Raw genomic sequence first — 14,696 nt, 5'->3', positions numbered from 1 at the left:
TAATGCACAAGGTGAAGAGAGAGGTGGTGAAGGCTAAAGAAAAGGCGTATGATGAGTTGTATGAAAGGTTGGACACTAAGGAGGGAGAAAAGGACCTGTACCGATTGGCTAGACAGAAGGACCGAGCTGGGAAAGATGTGCAGCAGGTTAGGGTGATAAAGGATAAAGATGGAAACGTACTCACAAACGAGGAGAGTGTGTTGAGCAAATGGAAAGAGTACTTTGAGAGGCTGATGAATAAAGAGTGTACTGGTGCCGATATTTAAGAATAAGGGGGATGTGCAGGACTGTAGTAACTACAAGGGAATAAAATTGATGAGCCACAGCATGAAGTTATGGGAAAGAGTAGTGGAAGCTCGGTTAAGAAGTGAGGTGATGATTAGTGAGCAGCAGTATGGTTTCATGCCAAGAAAGAGCACCACAGATGCGATGTTTGCTCTGAGGGTGTTGATGGAGAAGTATAGAGAAGGCCAGAAGGAGCTGCATTGCATCTTTGTGGACCTGGAGAAAGCATATGACAAGGTGCCTCGAGAGGAATTGTGGTATTGTATGAGGAAGTCGGGAGTGGCAGAGAAGTATGTAAGAGTGGTACAGGATATGTACGAGGGAAGTGACCGTGGTGAGGTCTGCGGTAGGAGTGATGGATGCATTCAAGGAGGAGATGGGATTACATCAGGGATTGGCTCTGAGCCCTTTCTTATTTGCAATGGTGATGGACAGCCTGACAGACAAGATTAGACAGGAGTCCCCGTGGACTATGATGTTTGCTGATGACATTGTGATCTGTAGCAAGAGTAGGGAGCAGGTTGAGGAGACCCTGGAGAGGTGGAGATATGCTCTAGAGAGGACAGGAATGAAGGTCAGTAGGAACAAGACAGAATACATGTGTGTAAATGAGAGGGAGGTCATTGGAATGGTGAGGATGCAAGGAGTAGAGTTGGTGAAAGTGGATGAGTTTAAATACTTGGGATCAACAGTACAGAGTAATGGGGATTGTGGAAGAAAGGTGAAAAAGAGAGTGCAGGCAGGGTGGAATGGGTGGAAAAGAGTGTCAGGAGTGATTTGTGACAGATGGATATCAGCAAGAGTGAAACGGAAGGTCTACAGGACGGTAGTGAGACCAGCTTTGTCATACTGGTTGGAGACGATGGCACTGACCAGAAAGCAGGAGACAGAGCTGGAGGTGGCAGAGTTAAAGATGCTAAGATTTGGATTGGGTGTGACGAGGATGAACAGGATTAGAAATGAGGACATTAGAGGGTCGACTCAAATTGGACGATTGGGAGACAAAGCCAGAGAGGCGATATTGCATTGGTTTGGACATGTGCAGAGGAGAGATGCTGAGTATATTGGGAGAAGGATGCTAAGGATAGAGCTGCCTGGGAAGAGGAAAAGAGGAAGGCCTAATCGGTTTATGAATGTGGTGAGAGAGGACATGTAGGTGATGGGTGTAAAAGAACAAGATGCAGAGGACAGAAAAATATGGAAGAAGATGATCCGCTGTGGTGACCCTTAACGGGAGCAGCCGAAAGAAGAAAAAGAAGTGGTTACATCACCAAAATAAGAGCTCTGAGAAAAAGAATGAGAACATGACAATGCACGGCCAATATGGTATTGAGTAAAACAAACTAACAAACAAAAAAATGATGATAACAGAAATCAAAACTTTAAAGCAAAAACTAAATTGAAAACAAAGAACAGAAATAAAATATATGCAAAGAAAAACAACCCTATAACCCTGATCAAATAGTACAAGTATGATTGAAAGAAACTGCTTGTCTGATCTGGATGAGAGTGGTGGGTTGTCTATAATGAATATTATGTTTGAACATGGGGTTGCTCATTACAGTTTACCTTTGGGTTAATATATGTTAATATATAACTTCAATAACAATGAAGCTACAATGAACACAAGAAAAAAAAAAGGAATCGCCAAAAAAACATTAAGGCAATCCAATACAAACAAAGTCCCAATACAGTAATCTAGAAAGACAGTCAAACACAGAACATGAAGGTCAGAATTACAAAATAAGTCAATGACATAAACACAGCAAAAACACAAGTCATTCACCAACTCCAGAGAGCAATGAGCCAGCAGGAACTGTGGAAGACCCTCCTGAATCATAGTGCAGGGAGTAATTCCTGGCAGTGATTAGCATGTGGCTTCCCCTCCTGGAGGACCACCCAAAAACACATGGAACGTAACAAAGGCAGCTTAAATGCATAGGCAAAACCAAAAATAATGAATGATGTACATAATCAACATAAATAAAAGAATTAAAATGTACAAAACAGACATAAAACATTAATTTGAACACTGAAGAAGATATGATACAAAAATAAAAATTTGCAAAAAGTACTGCAAACCTCAAATCAGACCTTGTAATGCACACTATGTACATGTCAGAGAATGGCAGCAAGCCAAACAAACTAAGCTTGGCTTCTGATTTTTGTTTTTCTCCAGTGTTCACTCAAGGATTAGTTTTTGAATTAATCACCAGCCATTTGTATCTATTTCGTGGAATACTATAATCTTATTATTATTAGTACTAGAGGTAGATTTTTATGATTTTTGTCAGTTCAATATTCAAGTGTCTATTATTATTTTCTTTTGTAACTTGTAATTGTGTAATTTCATTAATCATAACCAGCTAAAATATTTTAACATTGAATCATGATTAACTTTAACTTATTAGATACTAGCTGTCCCCCGCGGCTCTGACCATGTAGAAATGAAACAGGACAGTGAGGAGGGCCCTGCCTGGCTTCCCACTCCTGTGGGTGTCACGCTTCCCCATCCCCTCAGCCCCTAGCCTCTGTCTTGGATTCGCGTGAATATATCGCTCCTGCAAGCAAACTATAATTCTAAGTGTGATGAGAAATGTCGCAAAATCAACCGGAATGTTCAAGCAAATTATAGAAAAAAAAACCTGATCTAAATCCGTGAAGTAGTTCGCTCATTCGCTAGCTAAGCGGAGGTAAGGCACACCCCGAGCAGGGCATGTGAGTGAGGAGGGCACTGCCCCCCACCCCTCGGCTTGCTGCGTCTTTCTCGGATTTGCGCAAATAAATTGGTACCGGAGTGAACTATGATACATACAACAATGAGAGAAATCGCAAAATCAACTGGTATGTTCAAGTAAATTATAGAGAAAAAACCTGATCTAAATCTGTTAAGTAGTTCTCTCATGAAAACTGGACAGACAGACAGACATTAGATTTTATATATATAGAGAGAGAGCAATGACAATTACTGCAACCCATGCCATGAACTGAACATTTTAAATTTGGGAATTGTTTTTTCCCTATATAACCTGAGTAGATGAAAGCAAACTGGATTGGATGTACTGTATTAATCTCCAAGAGGAAATTGTCTTTTCACATGAAGTTTTAAGACCAGAGCATAGGGCCAGCCATAGTACAGCTCCCCTGGAGCAATTTTCAGAGCAGGATCCCTTCTGGCTGTACCCAGATTCGAACCCATAACCTTCCAAATATCAGTGCAGATCCTTAGCCACAGAGCCACCACTTGACAAGTGATTCACTAATGTAGACAACCAAGAGAATAACTTTTTTATGAAGAAGTGGGGCTCAAAACAAGAGAGACATAAGGATTGTACAGAAAAGAGAAAGCAAAAACATAAAATATCATGAACTATGTACATTGTCCACCCCCCTCTCTTGAGGACCTGTTAACTGAGCTTCACTAGTGTATAAACAGACCAACCGACACCATCAATCTTGGCTTGTCTTCCACCTATACTTTTGTCTTTCTCTCCCTTTTGCTTCTTTCAAAGCAACATCTACGCTCACAGCACTGAGCTTTGTACTGCTTCATAACCAAGTCTTACTTGAACTTCACCGAAATTTCCTCCTTCAAGTTCACAGCTCACTTTCTACACACACACATCTCTTTTTCCTTTCCAGGACACCTCAACCTTCTTCACTTGTCTGTCCACCCTATTGGTCAGTGCTGCTCCTCATGTGCCCCACCCACCACTCCTGCTGGCAGGCTTCATTTGCATAAACCTGCAAGCCCTGAACAACTGGATAGCACTATGTCTCTCCTGGCTTCATTTCACTGCTGGGATGAAAAATGGATGTGTTGCATAAGCATAGCCTAGTTGCCACCATATAAAAAAACACAAGCCAGCTAATTTTCTTTTTCTGTAATGTCATAATATTTTTTATCAAATCAGTTAAAGCTTTTTTAAAAATTTTGGGATATTTTTTCCATTGGAGGGATTGTTTTTACCCCTAAGTATTGATGTATTGAATCATTTCTTAGTGGGTGCTTACTGCCCTAGACGTACTATTATGCCACATTTCAGTTTTTAAATTAAAAGTGTTATAGCAATTCTGTTTATGAGTGAGTGAGTGAGTGAGTCAGGCCGTTAGTCAACATTGCATTCTATATATATAGTTTACAGCAGACTTTACAGGAGACTTTGCCAGATTCTGTTGTGGGGAGTCACAATCATAAATCATACATTGCCAGACGTATTATTAGGAATTCACACACAATAAGTTGTTATTGCCATAGCCTGAGTGTTTTAAAGATGAGAACTTTGACATAACATTATCAAACCTGCTTACTCCAGCATCAGCCATAAGGCAGGGACCAGCACTAGATGAGGTGCCACTCCAACACAGGGCAGGACTTCAGACTAATTTGTGTAAAAGACTATAATGCCAACACCCATCAATAGAAAACAGAATAAAATAATAAAACAAATCTGAAAGAAACACTGAGGCACTAGGTAGGGCCTGCACATTCCTGGCTTCAAATCAGAATATAAAAGCAATGAACTGAATGTACGTAGGCCATGATGACAAGCAGGAGTTGACAGACAGCATGGTAAGGTCATGAGCGGGACAGCAGGTACAGAAGAGTTTGTGCACTTAACACGTCTTTTCAAATCCAACGGCAGGGTGTAATTTTTCCCTGGTGTGACTGCCTGTGTGTGGGCTAACAGATAAAAGCAGGAATAAATATTAGCCGCTTTCTTGCAGAAAGGCGAGGTCAATAGAGGATAGGGTTTTAGGTGCAGTAAGCAAGCAAGCAAGATCTTGCTTGTCTTTTTATCAGTCATGTAAGTTCTATCAGACTTAATTATAGTAAAAAGAGGAAGGTCTGAGAGTGGCACAATGGGTAGTACTGCTGTCTCATAGCTCCAGAATCCTCCCAGCCCAGCCCAGTCACCGCCTCTGCACCTTTTCCATTGCTCCATAAGCATTTTTTTCCCTCTGGGTACTCAGATATGTGCAGGTTAGGCTGATCTGTGATGTTAGATGAGATCATTGTGAGCGAGTGTGCCCTGCAATTAACTGACACCTCATTCAAAGTTGCTTTCTGTTTTTTTCCACGATTGGCTCCAGCTCCCCCAAACCACCCACTGGGATAACAGAGTTTGGGAAATGAAAGCAGTAAAACTAGAAATGTACTTAAAAATAACATTTATAGTACAGGATTTTAGAAAATGCTAAAGAGATTAGTTTGTGGTCGTTCAATGCACAGATTGATATCCTTGTTCATCAGTGCCACATAAATGGATAAGCAGGCATTGTTATGGATGACTCAGTAAGCAGGGGCACTCCACACAGTGAAATATGCCAGAAGGCAGGGGTACAGCCCAGCAAAACCCATCCGAAGGTACTGAGGAGTCATTCATGTGCTTCTGCACTGTGTGTCAGTCATGCTAAAATAACTATCATCTCCAAGTGGCTCCTGACTATTCACACTGGCATGTACTTTTGCCATTCTGGTATTATCTCTTATGTGGAGGTTTGTTGCTGACCTCCCCTTAGCCATTTGCCTGGCACTCACCACATAAAAAAAACACCTTGGAGGTTGTCGGACACTTTCATTAACTAAATCATTTGTGCCAATTTGCTGCCGTGGCTAACGCTGGTACCTTGAATTCTAAAATGAATGAGTATATGAACTGCTTCATAACTTCTGGGAGACATTGTAGCTGCCAACAGTGCAAAGTGGGAGCTTATCAAGAATTGGACAGCAACAAGCAGCAGCAGGATGAGATAAGTCAGTTCATTCATCTATCAGTTTTATGATCCTGCATCCTCCTTGACAAGGTTAAAGGAAACCATAGCTTATTCAAGAAATATCAGGTGCAAACTATGGCCAGTCCATTGCAGAACACCTTGCACCTACTCAGACTTAGGCAATTCTGGATTGTCAGTTTTGATTAACTTGAAAGGTGAATTAATATAAAAAGTGAAATTGTTGGGAACCTTTGTGTTATGTTTTTATGAACAGATATAGTGCTTTAAATAGTGAGAAAGGTGCTATTTAAAGGTAAAGAATTGTCATTATTATTATTTTAGCTTCATTACTTCCAAAATATCACCAAGACCTGAAGATTAATTGTTTCTTTGTTGTTACCTCTGCTTTAAAGTCCCACTAATACTACTAGAGTTTTTCTCTGGAACTTAGATAGATAGGAAAGGTGCTACATAATAGATTTACAGATAGAGAGGGAAACAGCATGTATATAATAGATAAATATGACATGGCTCCACATGATTGATTGATAGATAGATAGATAGATAGATAGATAGATAGATAGATAGATAGATAGATAGATAGATAGATAGATAGATAGATAGATAGATAGATAGATAGATAGATAGATAGATAGATAGATAGATAGATAGAATGTGATTGGCATCCTGACTGGGATACACCCTGTTCCCTCGCTTAGCCATGAGGCCAAAGTAGTGAATATTCTGTAGCAGGGTGTGTTGGACATGCCAAACCATATGGATGGACCAGTTTCAGAAACTGGGAGAATAGCAGATCATCAGGTAAGATGAGTTTTGCTTTCTATTTAATAAAACAAAGTTTCCATAGTGCTGACGTGTTAAATATTGGTTGAACATGCAGGTAAGAATATCACAGTACTCTGTACACATGACAATACAACAGCTACCAATTGTACATAAAGAGAGGGAGAGGGAACATGCACAACAGACACAGCTGAATTAGCACTCGACACTTCAAAAATGTGATGCCAATGCTCAAGGCTAAACTCTTCATATAAATGGTCTTGTACAACGGAGGAGTCTTTGCTCTTCTTTTTTCAATTAGTTTTCAGAAAAAAAAAATATATATCTCTTGGGCTGTGGGTTATCTTAAAAATAAACCAGGAAGTCCATATAGTGCGGAAAAACTTGTTTTTAAATATCAGTAAGGTAAAGTCTTAATATGTGCATATTTATAGGGTGTGTGCCGCTAAGGTATTTCCACAGAATTCTCAGCAGGTGATGGGAAAGCCTATAGGGCTTCTTTTATATTACATTACAGTGCGGCCCACCAGCAATGAATGCTGCACACTGTTTACTGTTTGCTATAAGACAGAGACAAGAGGCTAACATACCTGTATATGCAAAGAAATATCTATCTATCTATCTATCTATCTATCTATCTTTTCTTTCTCTATCTGCTTTTAGCTATTCCCTTCCTCACTAAATCTATTTCCTGTAAATCAGCGCAGAGTTAGAAATTCAATACAAGCAAACTTTCGATTCAACTTGAACACTGACATCTGTCCCGTAGATATAAAACCTCACCAATAATGATGATCTTCGTGTTTCATTACATGTTAAATTGTTCTCTCTTGCATGGGAATTCATTTGAGTGCAGAAATGTCACTATTTTGTCAGTACTAAATTACATAATCTCTTTGACGAGACCATTTTTTATATGCGCGCCCATCATAACTAAGTAGTCCTGTTTCTAAATTACACTTTATAGGAACTCAAACCAAGAAGGAAAAGCACACTGACGGATTATATGACTTTTCGTACAAAGCATAATAATGCGAGGTTATTTTAGGAGAGAAAACACAAATGATACAATTTTAACAGAATTATTATCCAGTAGCCAGTAGGATTAAATAAGCATGTCCCCTCGTTTTGGAATTTCCTTATATTTATATATTATAACCACGCTGACTTTAGCAGTGGTCTACCTAAAGGTACTAAGGTAATCCCCAAGGGAAACCATTTCAAACCGCTTTTATTGACAAAGTGCTTTAATAATTTGCCGGTCGACACACAAATAACTGCCAACCTTAAAGTGTTTTATTGTGTAAATAAAGAACGCCGTCTTGAGATGTTTCAAATGTGCACCAGGGGGCGCTCTGGACTTACTGAGCAACACACCATATAATGAGAGGGAGCCCTCAAAACTTGTGCATTTGCTCTGAGACTACGATACGGGGGTTATTAAAAAGAAGTACAAACTTTATTAATCGTGCACTCGAATTCCTGAGCTCAGTGATTAAAACTGACATTTAGAATTTACTTTAAAATAAATGCACAGTGCGCCTCTTAAACATGTGATTTGCATGTATGAATTCCTTTACCGCTGAGCAAAGCGATTTTCAGTTATCAAGATGCTTCATTATAAGAATAAACTAGTTGAAGAGGCATAGGAAGTTGTGAAAACTAGTGTGGGCGGTTGAACTGAATAAGAGCCAATAAATTGCGGAAGGGTAAATTAGTAGTCTAAAAACGAAAAAAAGTATCTATCTATCTATCTATCTATCTATCTATCTATCTATCTATCTATCTATCTATCTATCTATCTATCTATCTATCTATCTATCTATCTGTCATATCATCCCATTCTGACCATGTTACAAAATCCTACTCACTGTTAAATCAAGTCTGGCATAAAAATGTATAAGATTAACTCCGGACCCCACGATCCTGAACTGGATTAAGTGGGTTTCAGTAGATTATGATTAATAAACATACAAACATGTGACTCACACTTTAATAAGTATAGTAGAAAACTAGAGCGCCTTACCTGGAGGACTTCACTACAGTACTGCCAGCTGTAGACGAGGCGCTCGGAAAACTGTCGGGTAAGTCCGGCACTGTTTTGTGCTCTGCATTGAGCACGTTGATAGAGGAATGAAGAAGAAGAAGAAGAAGAAGATGCGTGAGGCTCGCCCCAACCCCGGTGAAGTTTGCGCATCCCAGACGCGGCGCTCAATGGGCTGAAACATCTCAAGGAATGAGGAAACGGGAAGCGCACGCCGTGTCTCTGCGCTGACTTGGTGCCTTTTCTATTCATACAGTGAAAGTCACCCTCAGATTACGGGACGGAGTGAAAAAACACCGGTGGGGCGTCTAAATAAAGTTTTACTGTAGAACGTAAACTGCACGTGAGCTGTAAATAATAATTATAATTGCCTTAAGTAAGTCAGGATGTTTTTATTGTCTGAGGTTCAGTGTGTTATAAAAATATTGGAAAAGCAAAATTAAACAAGAGCTGCAAAACAAATATAAATAAGACTTCTTTACATAAAAAATGCCTCTTGTAGTTTCGTTCAACAAAAACACTCCTTAAATCATACTAAATTAATTCATTCATACGGAAAAACCACAATGACTTTGGTCAAAATGAAGTGGTTAAGAAGAGATGAACCAGGAGTAAATGGCGAGGCATTAGAAGCTTTGCAAGGTACTAAATGATCTTGAACACTTAATCTTAAAACGTTTCTTAGCTGTCCCCCACTGTGTCTCTTTACGTAGTAAGTATCAAGTCACTTGTATAGTAACAGTGAAAGGCATGGGTACTTCTACATATTAGGAATGCTGGAATTTAAAGGAACAAGTCTGGCATAAACAGTGAGTGGGGGGCAGTACTTGAAAAAAAAAAAAACATTTGTGTCAGCAGAGACCAGCAGTTTCACTGATTTGGACATAAACAGTAGATACAGCATAGCCTTAGGATGTGGGAAGACATTGGAGTGTCAAGAGACAGCTCACGGAAATTAATCCAATAATTAGAGCACCATTCATAGCATGCAACAGCACAGAATGCTCTAGGTCTGCAGTGTTATCCATCATTCCATCAGCCCCAGACTCCAGACACAAGTGCACATACACAGTCGAGGGTTCAAATCAAGTGAAACTGAATGATATAAAACTACATTTCACAGGCTTTTACTTCCAGCACATGAGTAACACAATGCAGTATAATAAGAAATCTCCTCCACTTACCTTCAGGTAAGCCTTGTCCTCTACCTCCCAACTCCAACACCTTGAACGTGGCAGAGTTGCCTCTTTTATACCAGATCCAGGAACTTGGAAGCACTTTTGGGTCACAAAGTGGAAAGAGGCATAACCTGCAGCACCCCTCGCAGCACCCATGGAACCCTTGAGGACTGCCCCACAGGACTACATCTCTTTGTATGCCTTGTATCTGGGCATACCAGCCCAGAAATGCGGCCACCTAGAGCATCAGATATTCATGCGGCCTTGGTATTCTACCTCTCCAAGTCCATTGGCTACTCTGGCCTCCCAGCCGAGTAAGGATCTTTTGTTGAAAAAATCCCACCTGAATGTCAGTCTGTCCATTTTGTTATGGTGTGTCTAGCTCCTGGCTAACATAGGAGACGTCCTGCCACAGAATATTCACTACTCTGGCCTCCTGGCCAAGCAGAGGAACAGGGTGTATCCCGGTTGGGATGCCAATCACACTCAATCTAACTACACTGTAAAATGTAAGAAATACAAAAGACAGAAGATGAAGCGTTGGGGCACCATAAGATGATCACCAAATATTTGATGAAAAAACAAAAAAATACTTTTTATGATGAATGTCTTTTTAGATGGGAGTCAACAGTCAGACTGACTCAAGATGATGGTGGAACCCCTTAAAAGGAATTCAGAGAAGAAGAGACAGTCTCAGGGGTTCGTGGCCCAGAAGTGGTGTCAGTGGTGCTGCCGGTCATCAAAGGAGGAGATGCATTAGGTACAGTGGCAACCCCTGACTCGGGATTGTATAGCTGTTTCATGAGCCCACAAGATTTCTCCCAAGCCAAGGTGTGTCTGTCTATCTATCTATCTATCTATCTATCTATCTATCTATCTATCTATCTATCTATCTATCTATCTATCTATCTATCTATCTATCTTATAGTGCTTTACATATCTATCTATCAATATAATATACAGTATATATACAGTGGATTCAGATAATATTCAGATCTCTTCGCTTTCTGGACACTTTCTTGTGTTGTAGACTTAATTTTAAATGGCTAAATTTGACAATTTTGCCCATCCATCTACAGTACAGTCTTCTTTTTTCAGCTGCTCCCGTTAGGGGTTGCCACAGCAGATCATCTTCTTCCATATCTTTCTGTCCTCTGCATCTTGTTCTGTTACACCCATCACCTGCGTGTCCTCTCTCACCACATCTATAAAACTTCTCTTAATGAAAACACATTTTCAGAAAGGTTTGCCAAATTATTAAAAATCAAACATTGAAATCTCTCAAACACATACAGTAAGTATTCCAACCCTTAATATAACACTTTGTAGAAGCCCCTTTGGCAGCAATTACACCTTTGAGTCTTCTTGGGGTGAGTCTCTAGAAGCTTTGCACACCTAGATTTGGGCAATCTATCTCATTCTACCTGGCAGATCAATTCCCTGGCTCTGTTAGATTGGATGGTAAGTGTCTGTAAACTCCCATCTTCAGGTCTGACCACAGAGATTCTATTGAGTTTAAGTTTAGGATTTGGGTGGGCCACTCGAGGACAGTCAGAGACTTGTTCTGAAGCCACTCCAGCAATGCCTTGGCTGTATTCTTAGGCACATTGTTATGCTGAAACATGAACTGCCACTTCAGTCTCAGGTCATGTACAATCTGGAGCAGGTTTTCTTTAAGGGCCTCTCTGTATTTGGCTGCATTTATACTTCAATCAGTTCTGACCAGTCTCCCTGGTTAGAACCGATTGTGTCTGAAAAAGCGCCCTAATAGCATGACGATGCCTTTAACATGCTGCACTGTAGGGATGGCATGAGGCAGATGATGAGCAGTGCCTGGATTTTTCCAAACAAAGTGCTTGGAGGTCTGCCCAAAGACTTCAATTTTTGTCTCATCAGATCAGAGACTCTTTTCCTCATGTCTCTCAGAGTCCTTTAAATGACTTTTACTAAAGAGTTGCTTCCACCAAGCCTAAATGATGAAGTGCTGATGGCCGTCTTTTGGACGGGTTTTCCCATCTCAACTCAAGACTTCTGAAGCTCTGTTAGAGTTATCGTTGGGGTCTAGGTACCTTCCCTGGCCAAGGCCCTTCTAGTCTGGTTAGTTACTTTGGCTCGATGGGCAACTCTAGAAAGAGTTCTCGTGGTTCCAAACTTATTCCATTTCAGAATTATTGACGCCACTGTTCTCCTAGGAACGGAACAGAGTAATTGTTAGAGCCTGAGAGAAAGACAATGAGATTCCTGCCATCCATCATACTGTTTTTTGAACTTTTTGATTTATGATATTCAGTTCCTTACTAAATGGGGAACCTGGCTGCTCTCCAACTCTTTACTATGTCACTGTTATTATTTCTTACAATATTTTTAAGGAACTTAACACTACTTTGGTAATTTCATTAAACTTTCCTGTTGTCTTCTTATTTTTGAAATGATTTAAGCTTTCTATTAATTTTTTAAGAGCTTTCCCTGAAGTATAAAAATGTCCGTGGTATCATTTATAGGGTTTTTCAAACCCAGAAAATCTACTTCTCTTATTATTTTTTAGATTAGAGCCTCCACTTAAAAGTTTGTTTTTATTTTATGTCTTTTTTTTGACCCCATTATCTTTAGATGCCAATATATTGTTGGTTTTTGTATCCCAGGATGCATTGGGATGCCTCGGTGTTGACGTCATCAGCATAGCTATTTAAATTTTACCTAGACTGTACCAATCTCTCCGCGATTTGGACAGTATTCTTCATTAATTTCTGACTTTCTCTCTGTTTATTTCGTTTTCTGATCTTTTCGTGTTTCTTTGACTATGATTTTTGATCTTTCCCTTGCATTTTGATGATCTATAAAGCCTTCTGGTTTTGACCTGTCCTTTGGTTTTTTTGACCCTTTAAATATCTTACAGTGCAATTTTACACCATACTTGTAACAAATACATTTTTCTTACCTTACCTGTATCTGTGCAAATTAAAAAGAAACAAGAGCAAAAGAGAAACAGCTTACTAACAGAGAAATAACTAACTTCCTTTTCCATACAAGCTACCAGATTGGAAATTACATTGTCACAAGTCACAGTAAGGAAGGTAATGGGTGCATTTAAAAATTGTGTGACTGAAACTTCATTTTACCCAACTCGTGAAGGTAGCTAAATAACTGAGTTCTCAGTGCAGTCCCAGCCGATGTCATTTTACTAAATGCTGGGGTTCACCCCCCAGGAATCTGAAGAAACAAAATTCTGACCTTAAGTCTCTTTTTCTCTTTTCATGAGCCTACCATTAGATGACATCCAGAGCACGCTAGGCAAGGGTGAGGGTCTCCTCACTGAATAGCAGTGTATGGCAGTTCACTTTTTCAAAACTAGTTTTACAACTTTGGGGGCAGCACCACCCTAAAGGTAGGTCATGCATGTTACACTTGTCTCTTACTCTGTACGTGTCAGTCTTTGATCAACAGTCCATTTGTAAATGCACACATGTTATGTGCTGGAGTTTTATTAGGTGGTGATAAATGTGCCAATCATGCTGTTTTATGTAATAAATCTTATAATAGCTGCTGTGTGCATGTGGCGCTCACTAGAACCTCACATTCAGTTCAACTTAAACCTTTACGGTTATCCATTCTGTATCTGAATCAGTCACTAGGACACTCACAGTCTCTGTTGTGTTTGACCACTTGCATTTTCCTCACATATGCTGCTATCACCAATTCAGTCAAGTGCAAGTGAAGGACTTAAATAAGTGGCCACAAGGTGGATATCTGCTTATTTTTTTAACAAATCTAATTTTCCTGTTTATAACAACCTCATATTTTTTTTACTTTGGTTTAGTGATTACATCCTTTGAAGCTGAGAAACAAACCCAATGATAAGTTTTTTAATGGAAAAATGTTCTTGTCGATTACAATGGAATGTAGAACAGGCAAATTTACATTTTCAAATTGCCATAATTCACCCGCATTTACATTGCAACAGCCCAAAGAAGAACCTGAAGCAAGCCCTCAAGAACGTACAGACCCAATATAATTGTAGTTGGCAATTTCAGGTTTCATTTTCCCACTTCCAGTTTTGTTTGGTGAATCTTTTATGGATTATTTTCCAGAATCATAGTATTGGAACGTATGCAACACTCGATCACAATTAAGTTTTGTTTAAACAAAGAAATGATGCCGGTGTTCACAGACTTGTTTCCACTATCTGAATACTCACCTCTTTACCCAAAATGATCACGTGTGAACGTTGTCGACTGGGGAAAATACTTGACCTCCGCAGTAAATGTTAATGAGCAACTACTCAGTGAACTCCTGGGCTATGAAATTTCTGGTTTCACTGTGTGAATGAGGGAAACGCTAACAAGAAGATCAAGTTCTTGGTTCTCTGCTCTTTGATGTTCCAAACTCTCTAAGTCTAACATAAATGAAAAAAAGACCTAAAATGAAATAATAGTTTCTAAGAAAAACAAAAAATAAGGGAAATCATGAAAAAAGAAAAAAATAATACAAATTGATCTGGAGAATCACACATAAATAAATTATGAAACACAGATAACAAGCAAACTAACGGCAATTCTAAATTGGTCCAGGTTGTGTGATTATATTCTAAGTTGGTTCTTGCTTAGTGATATGACAGATTGGGGGCGCTGTCGTCCCCTTGAACCCTCCAACTAGATGCCAGACACCAG

General features: G+C 39.6%; 1 protein-coding gene across 1 annotated transcript in view; it reads right to left on the bottom strand.

Annotated features, from left to right (window-relative positions):
- Positions 1-9,042, bottom strand: part of ano1a (anoctamin 1, calcium activated chloride channel a) — a 264,303-nt gene extending 255,261 nt beyond the window's left edge. The window contains exon 1 of the mRNA XM_039748821.1: positions 8,834-9,042. The gene's annotated coding sequence lies outside the window, so the exon portion shown is untranslated. The remainder of the gene's footprint in view (positions 1-8,833) is intronic.
- Between the last annotated feature and the right edge of the window lie 5,654 nt (positions 9,043-14,696).

The sequence above is a fragment of the Polypterus senegalus genome, chromosome 1, assembly GCF_016835505.1.
Source record: "Polypterus senegalus isolate Bchr_013 chromosome 1, ASM1683550v1, whole genome shotgun sequence".
Classification (NCBI taxonomy): Eukaryota; Metazoa; Chordata; class Cladistia; order Polypteriformes; family Polypteridae; genus Polypterus; species Polypterus senegalus.
Note: the sequence above shows the minus strand (reverse complement) of the source record. Positions and strands in the feature narration are given on the sequence as shown.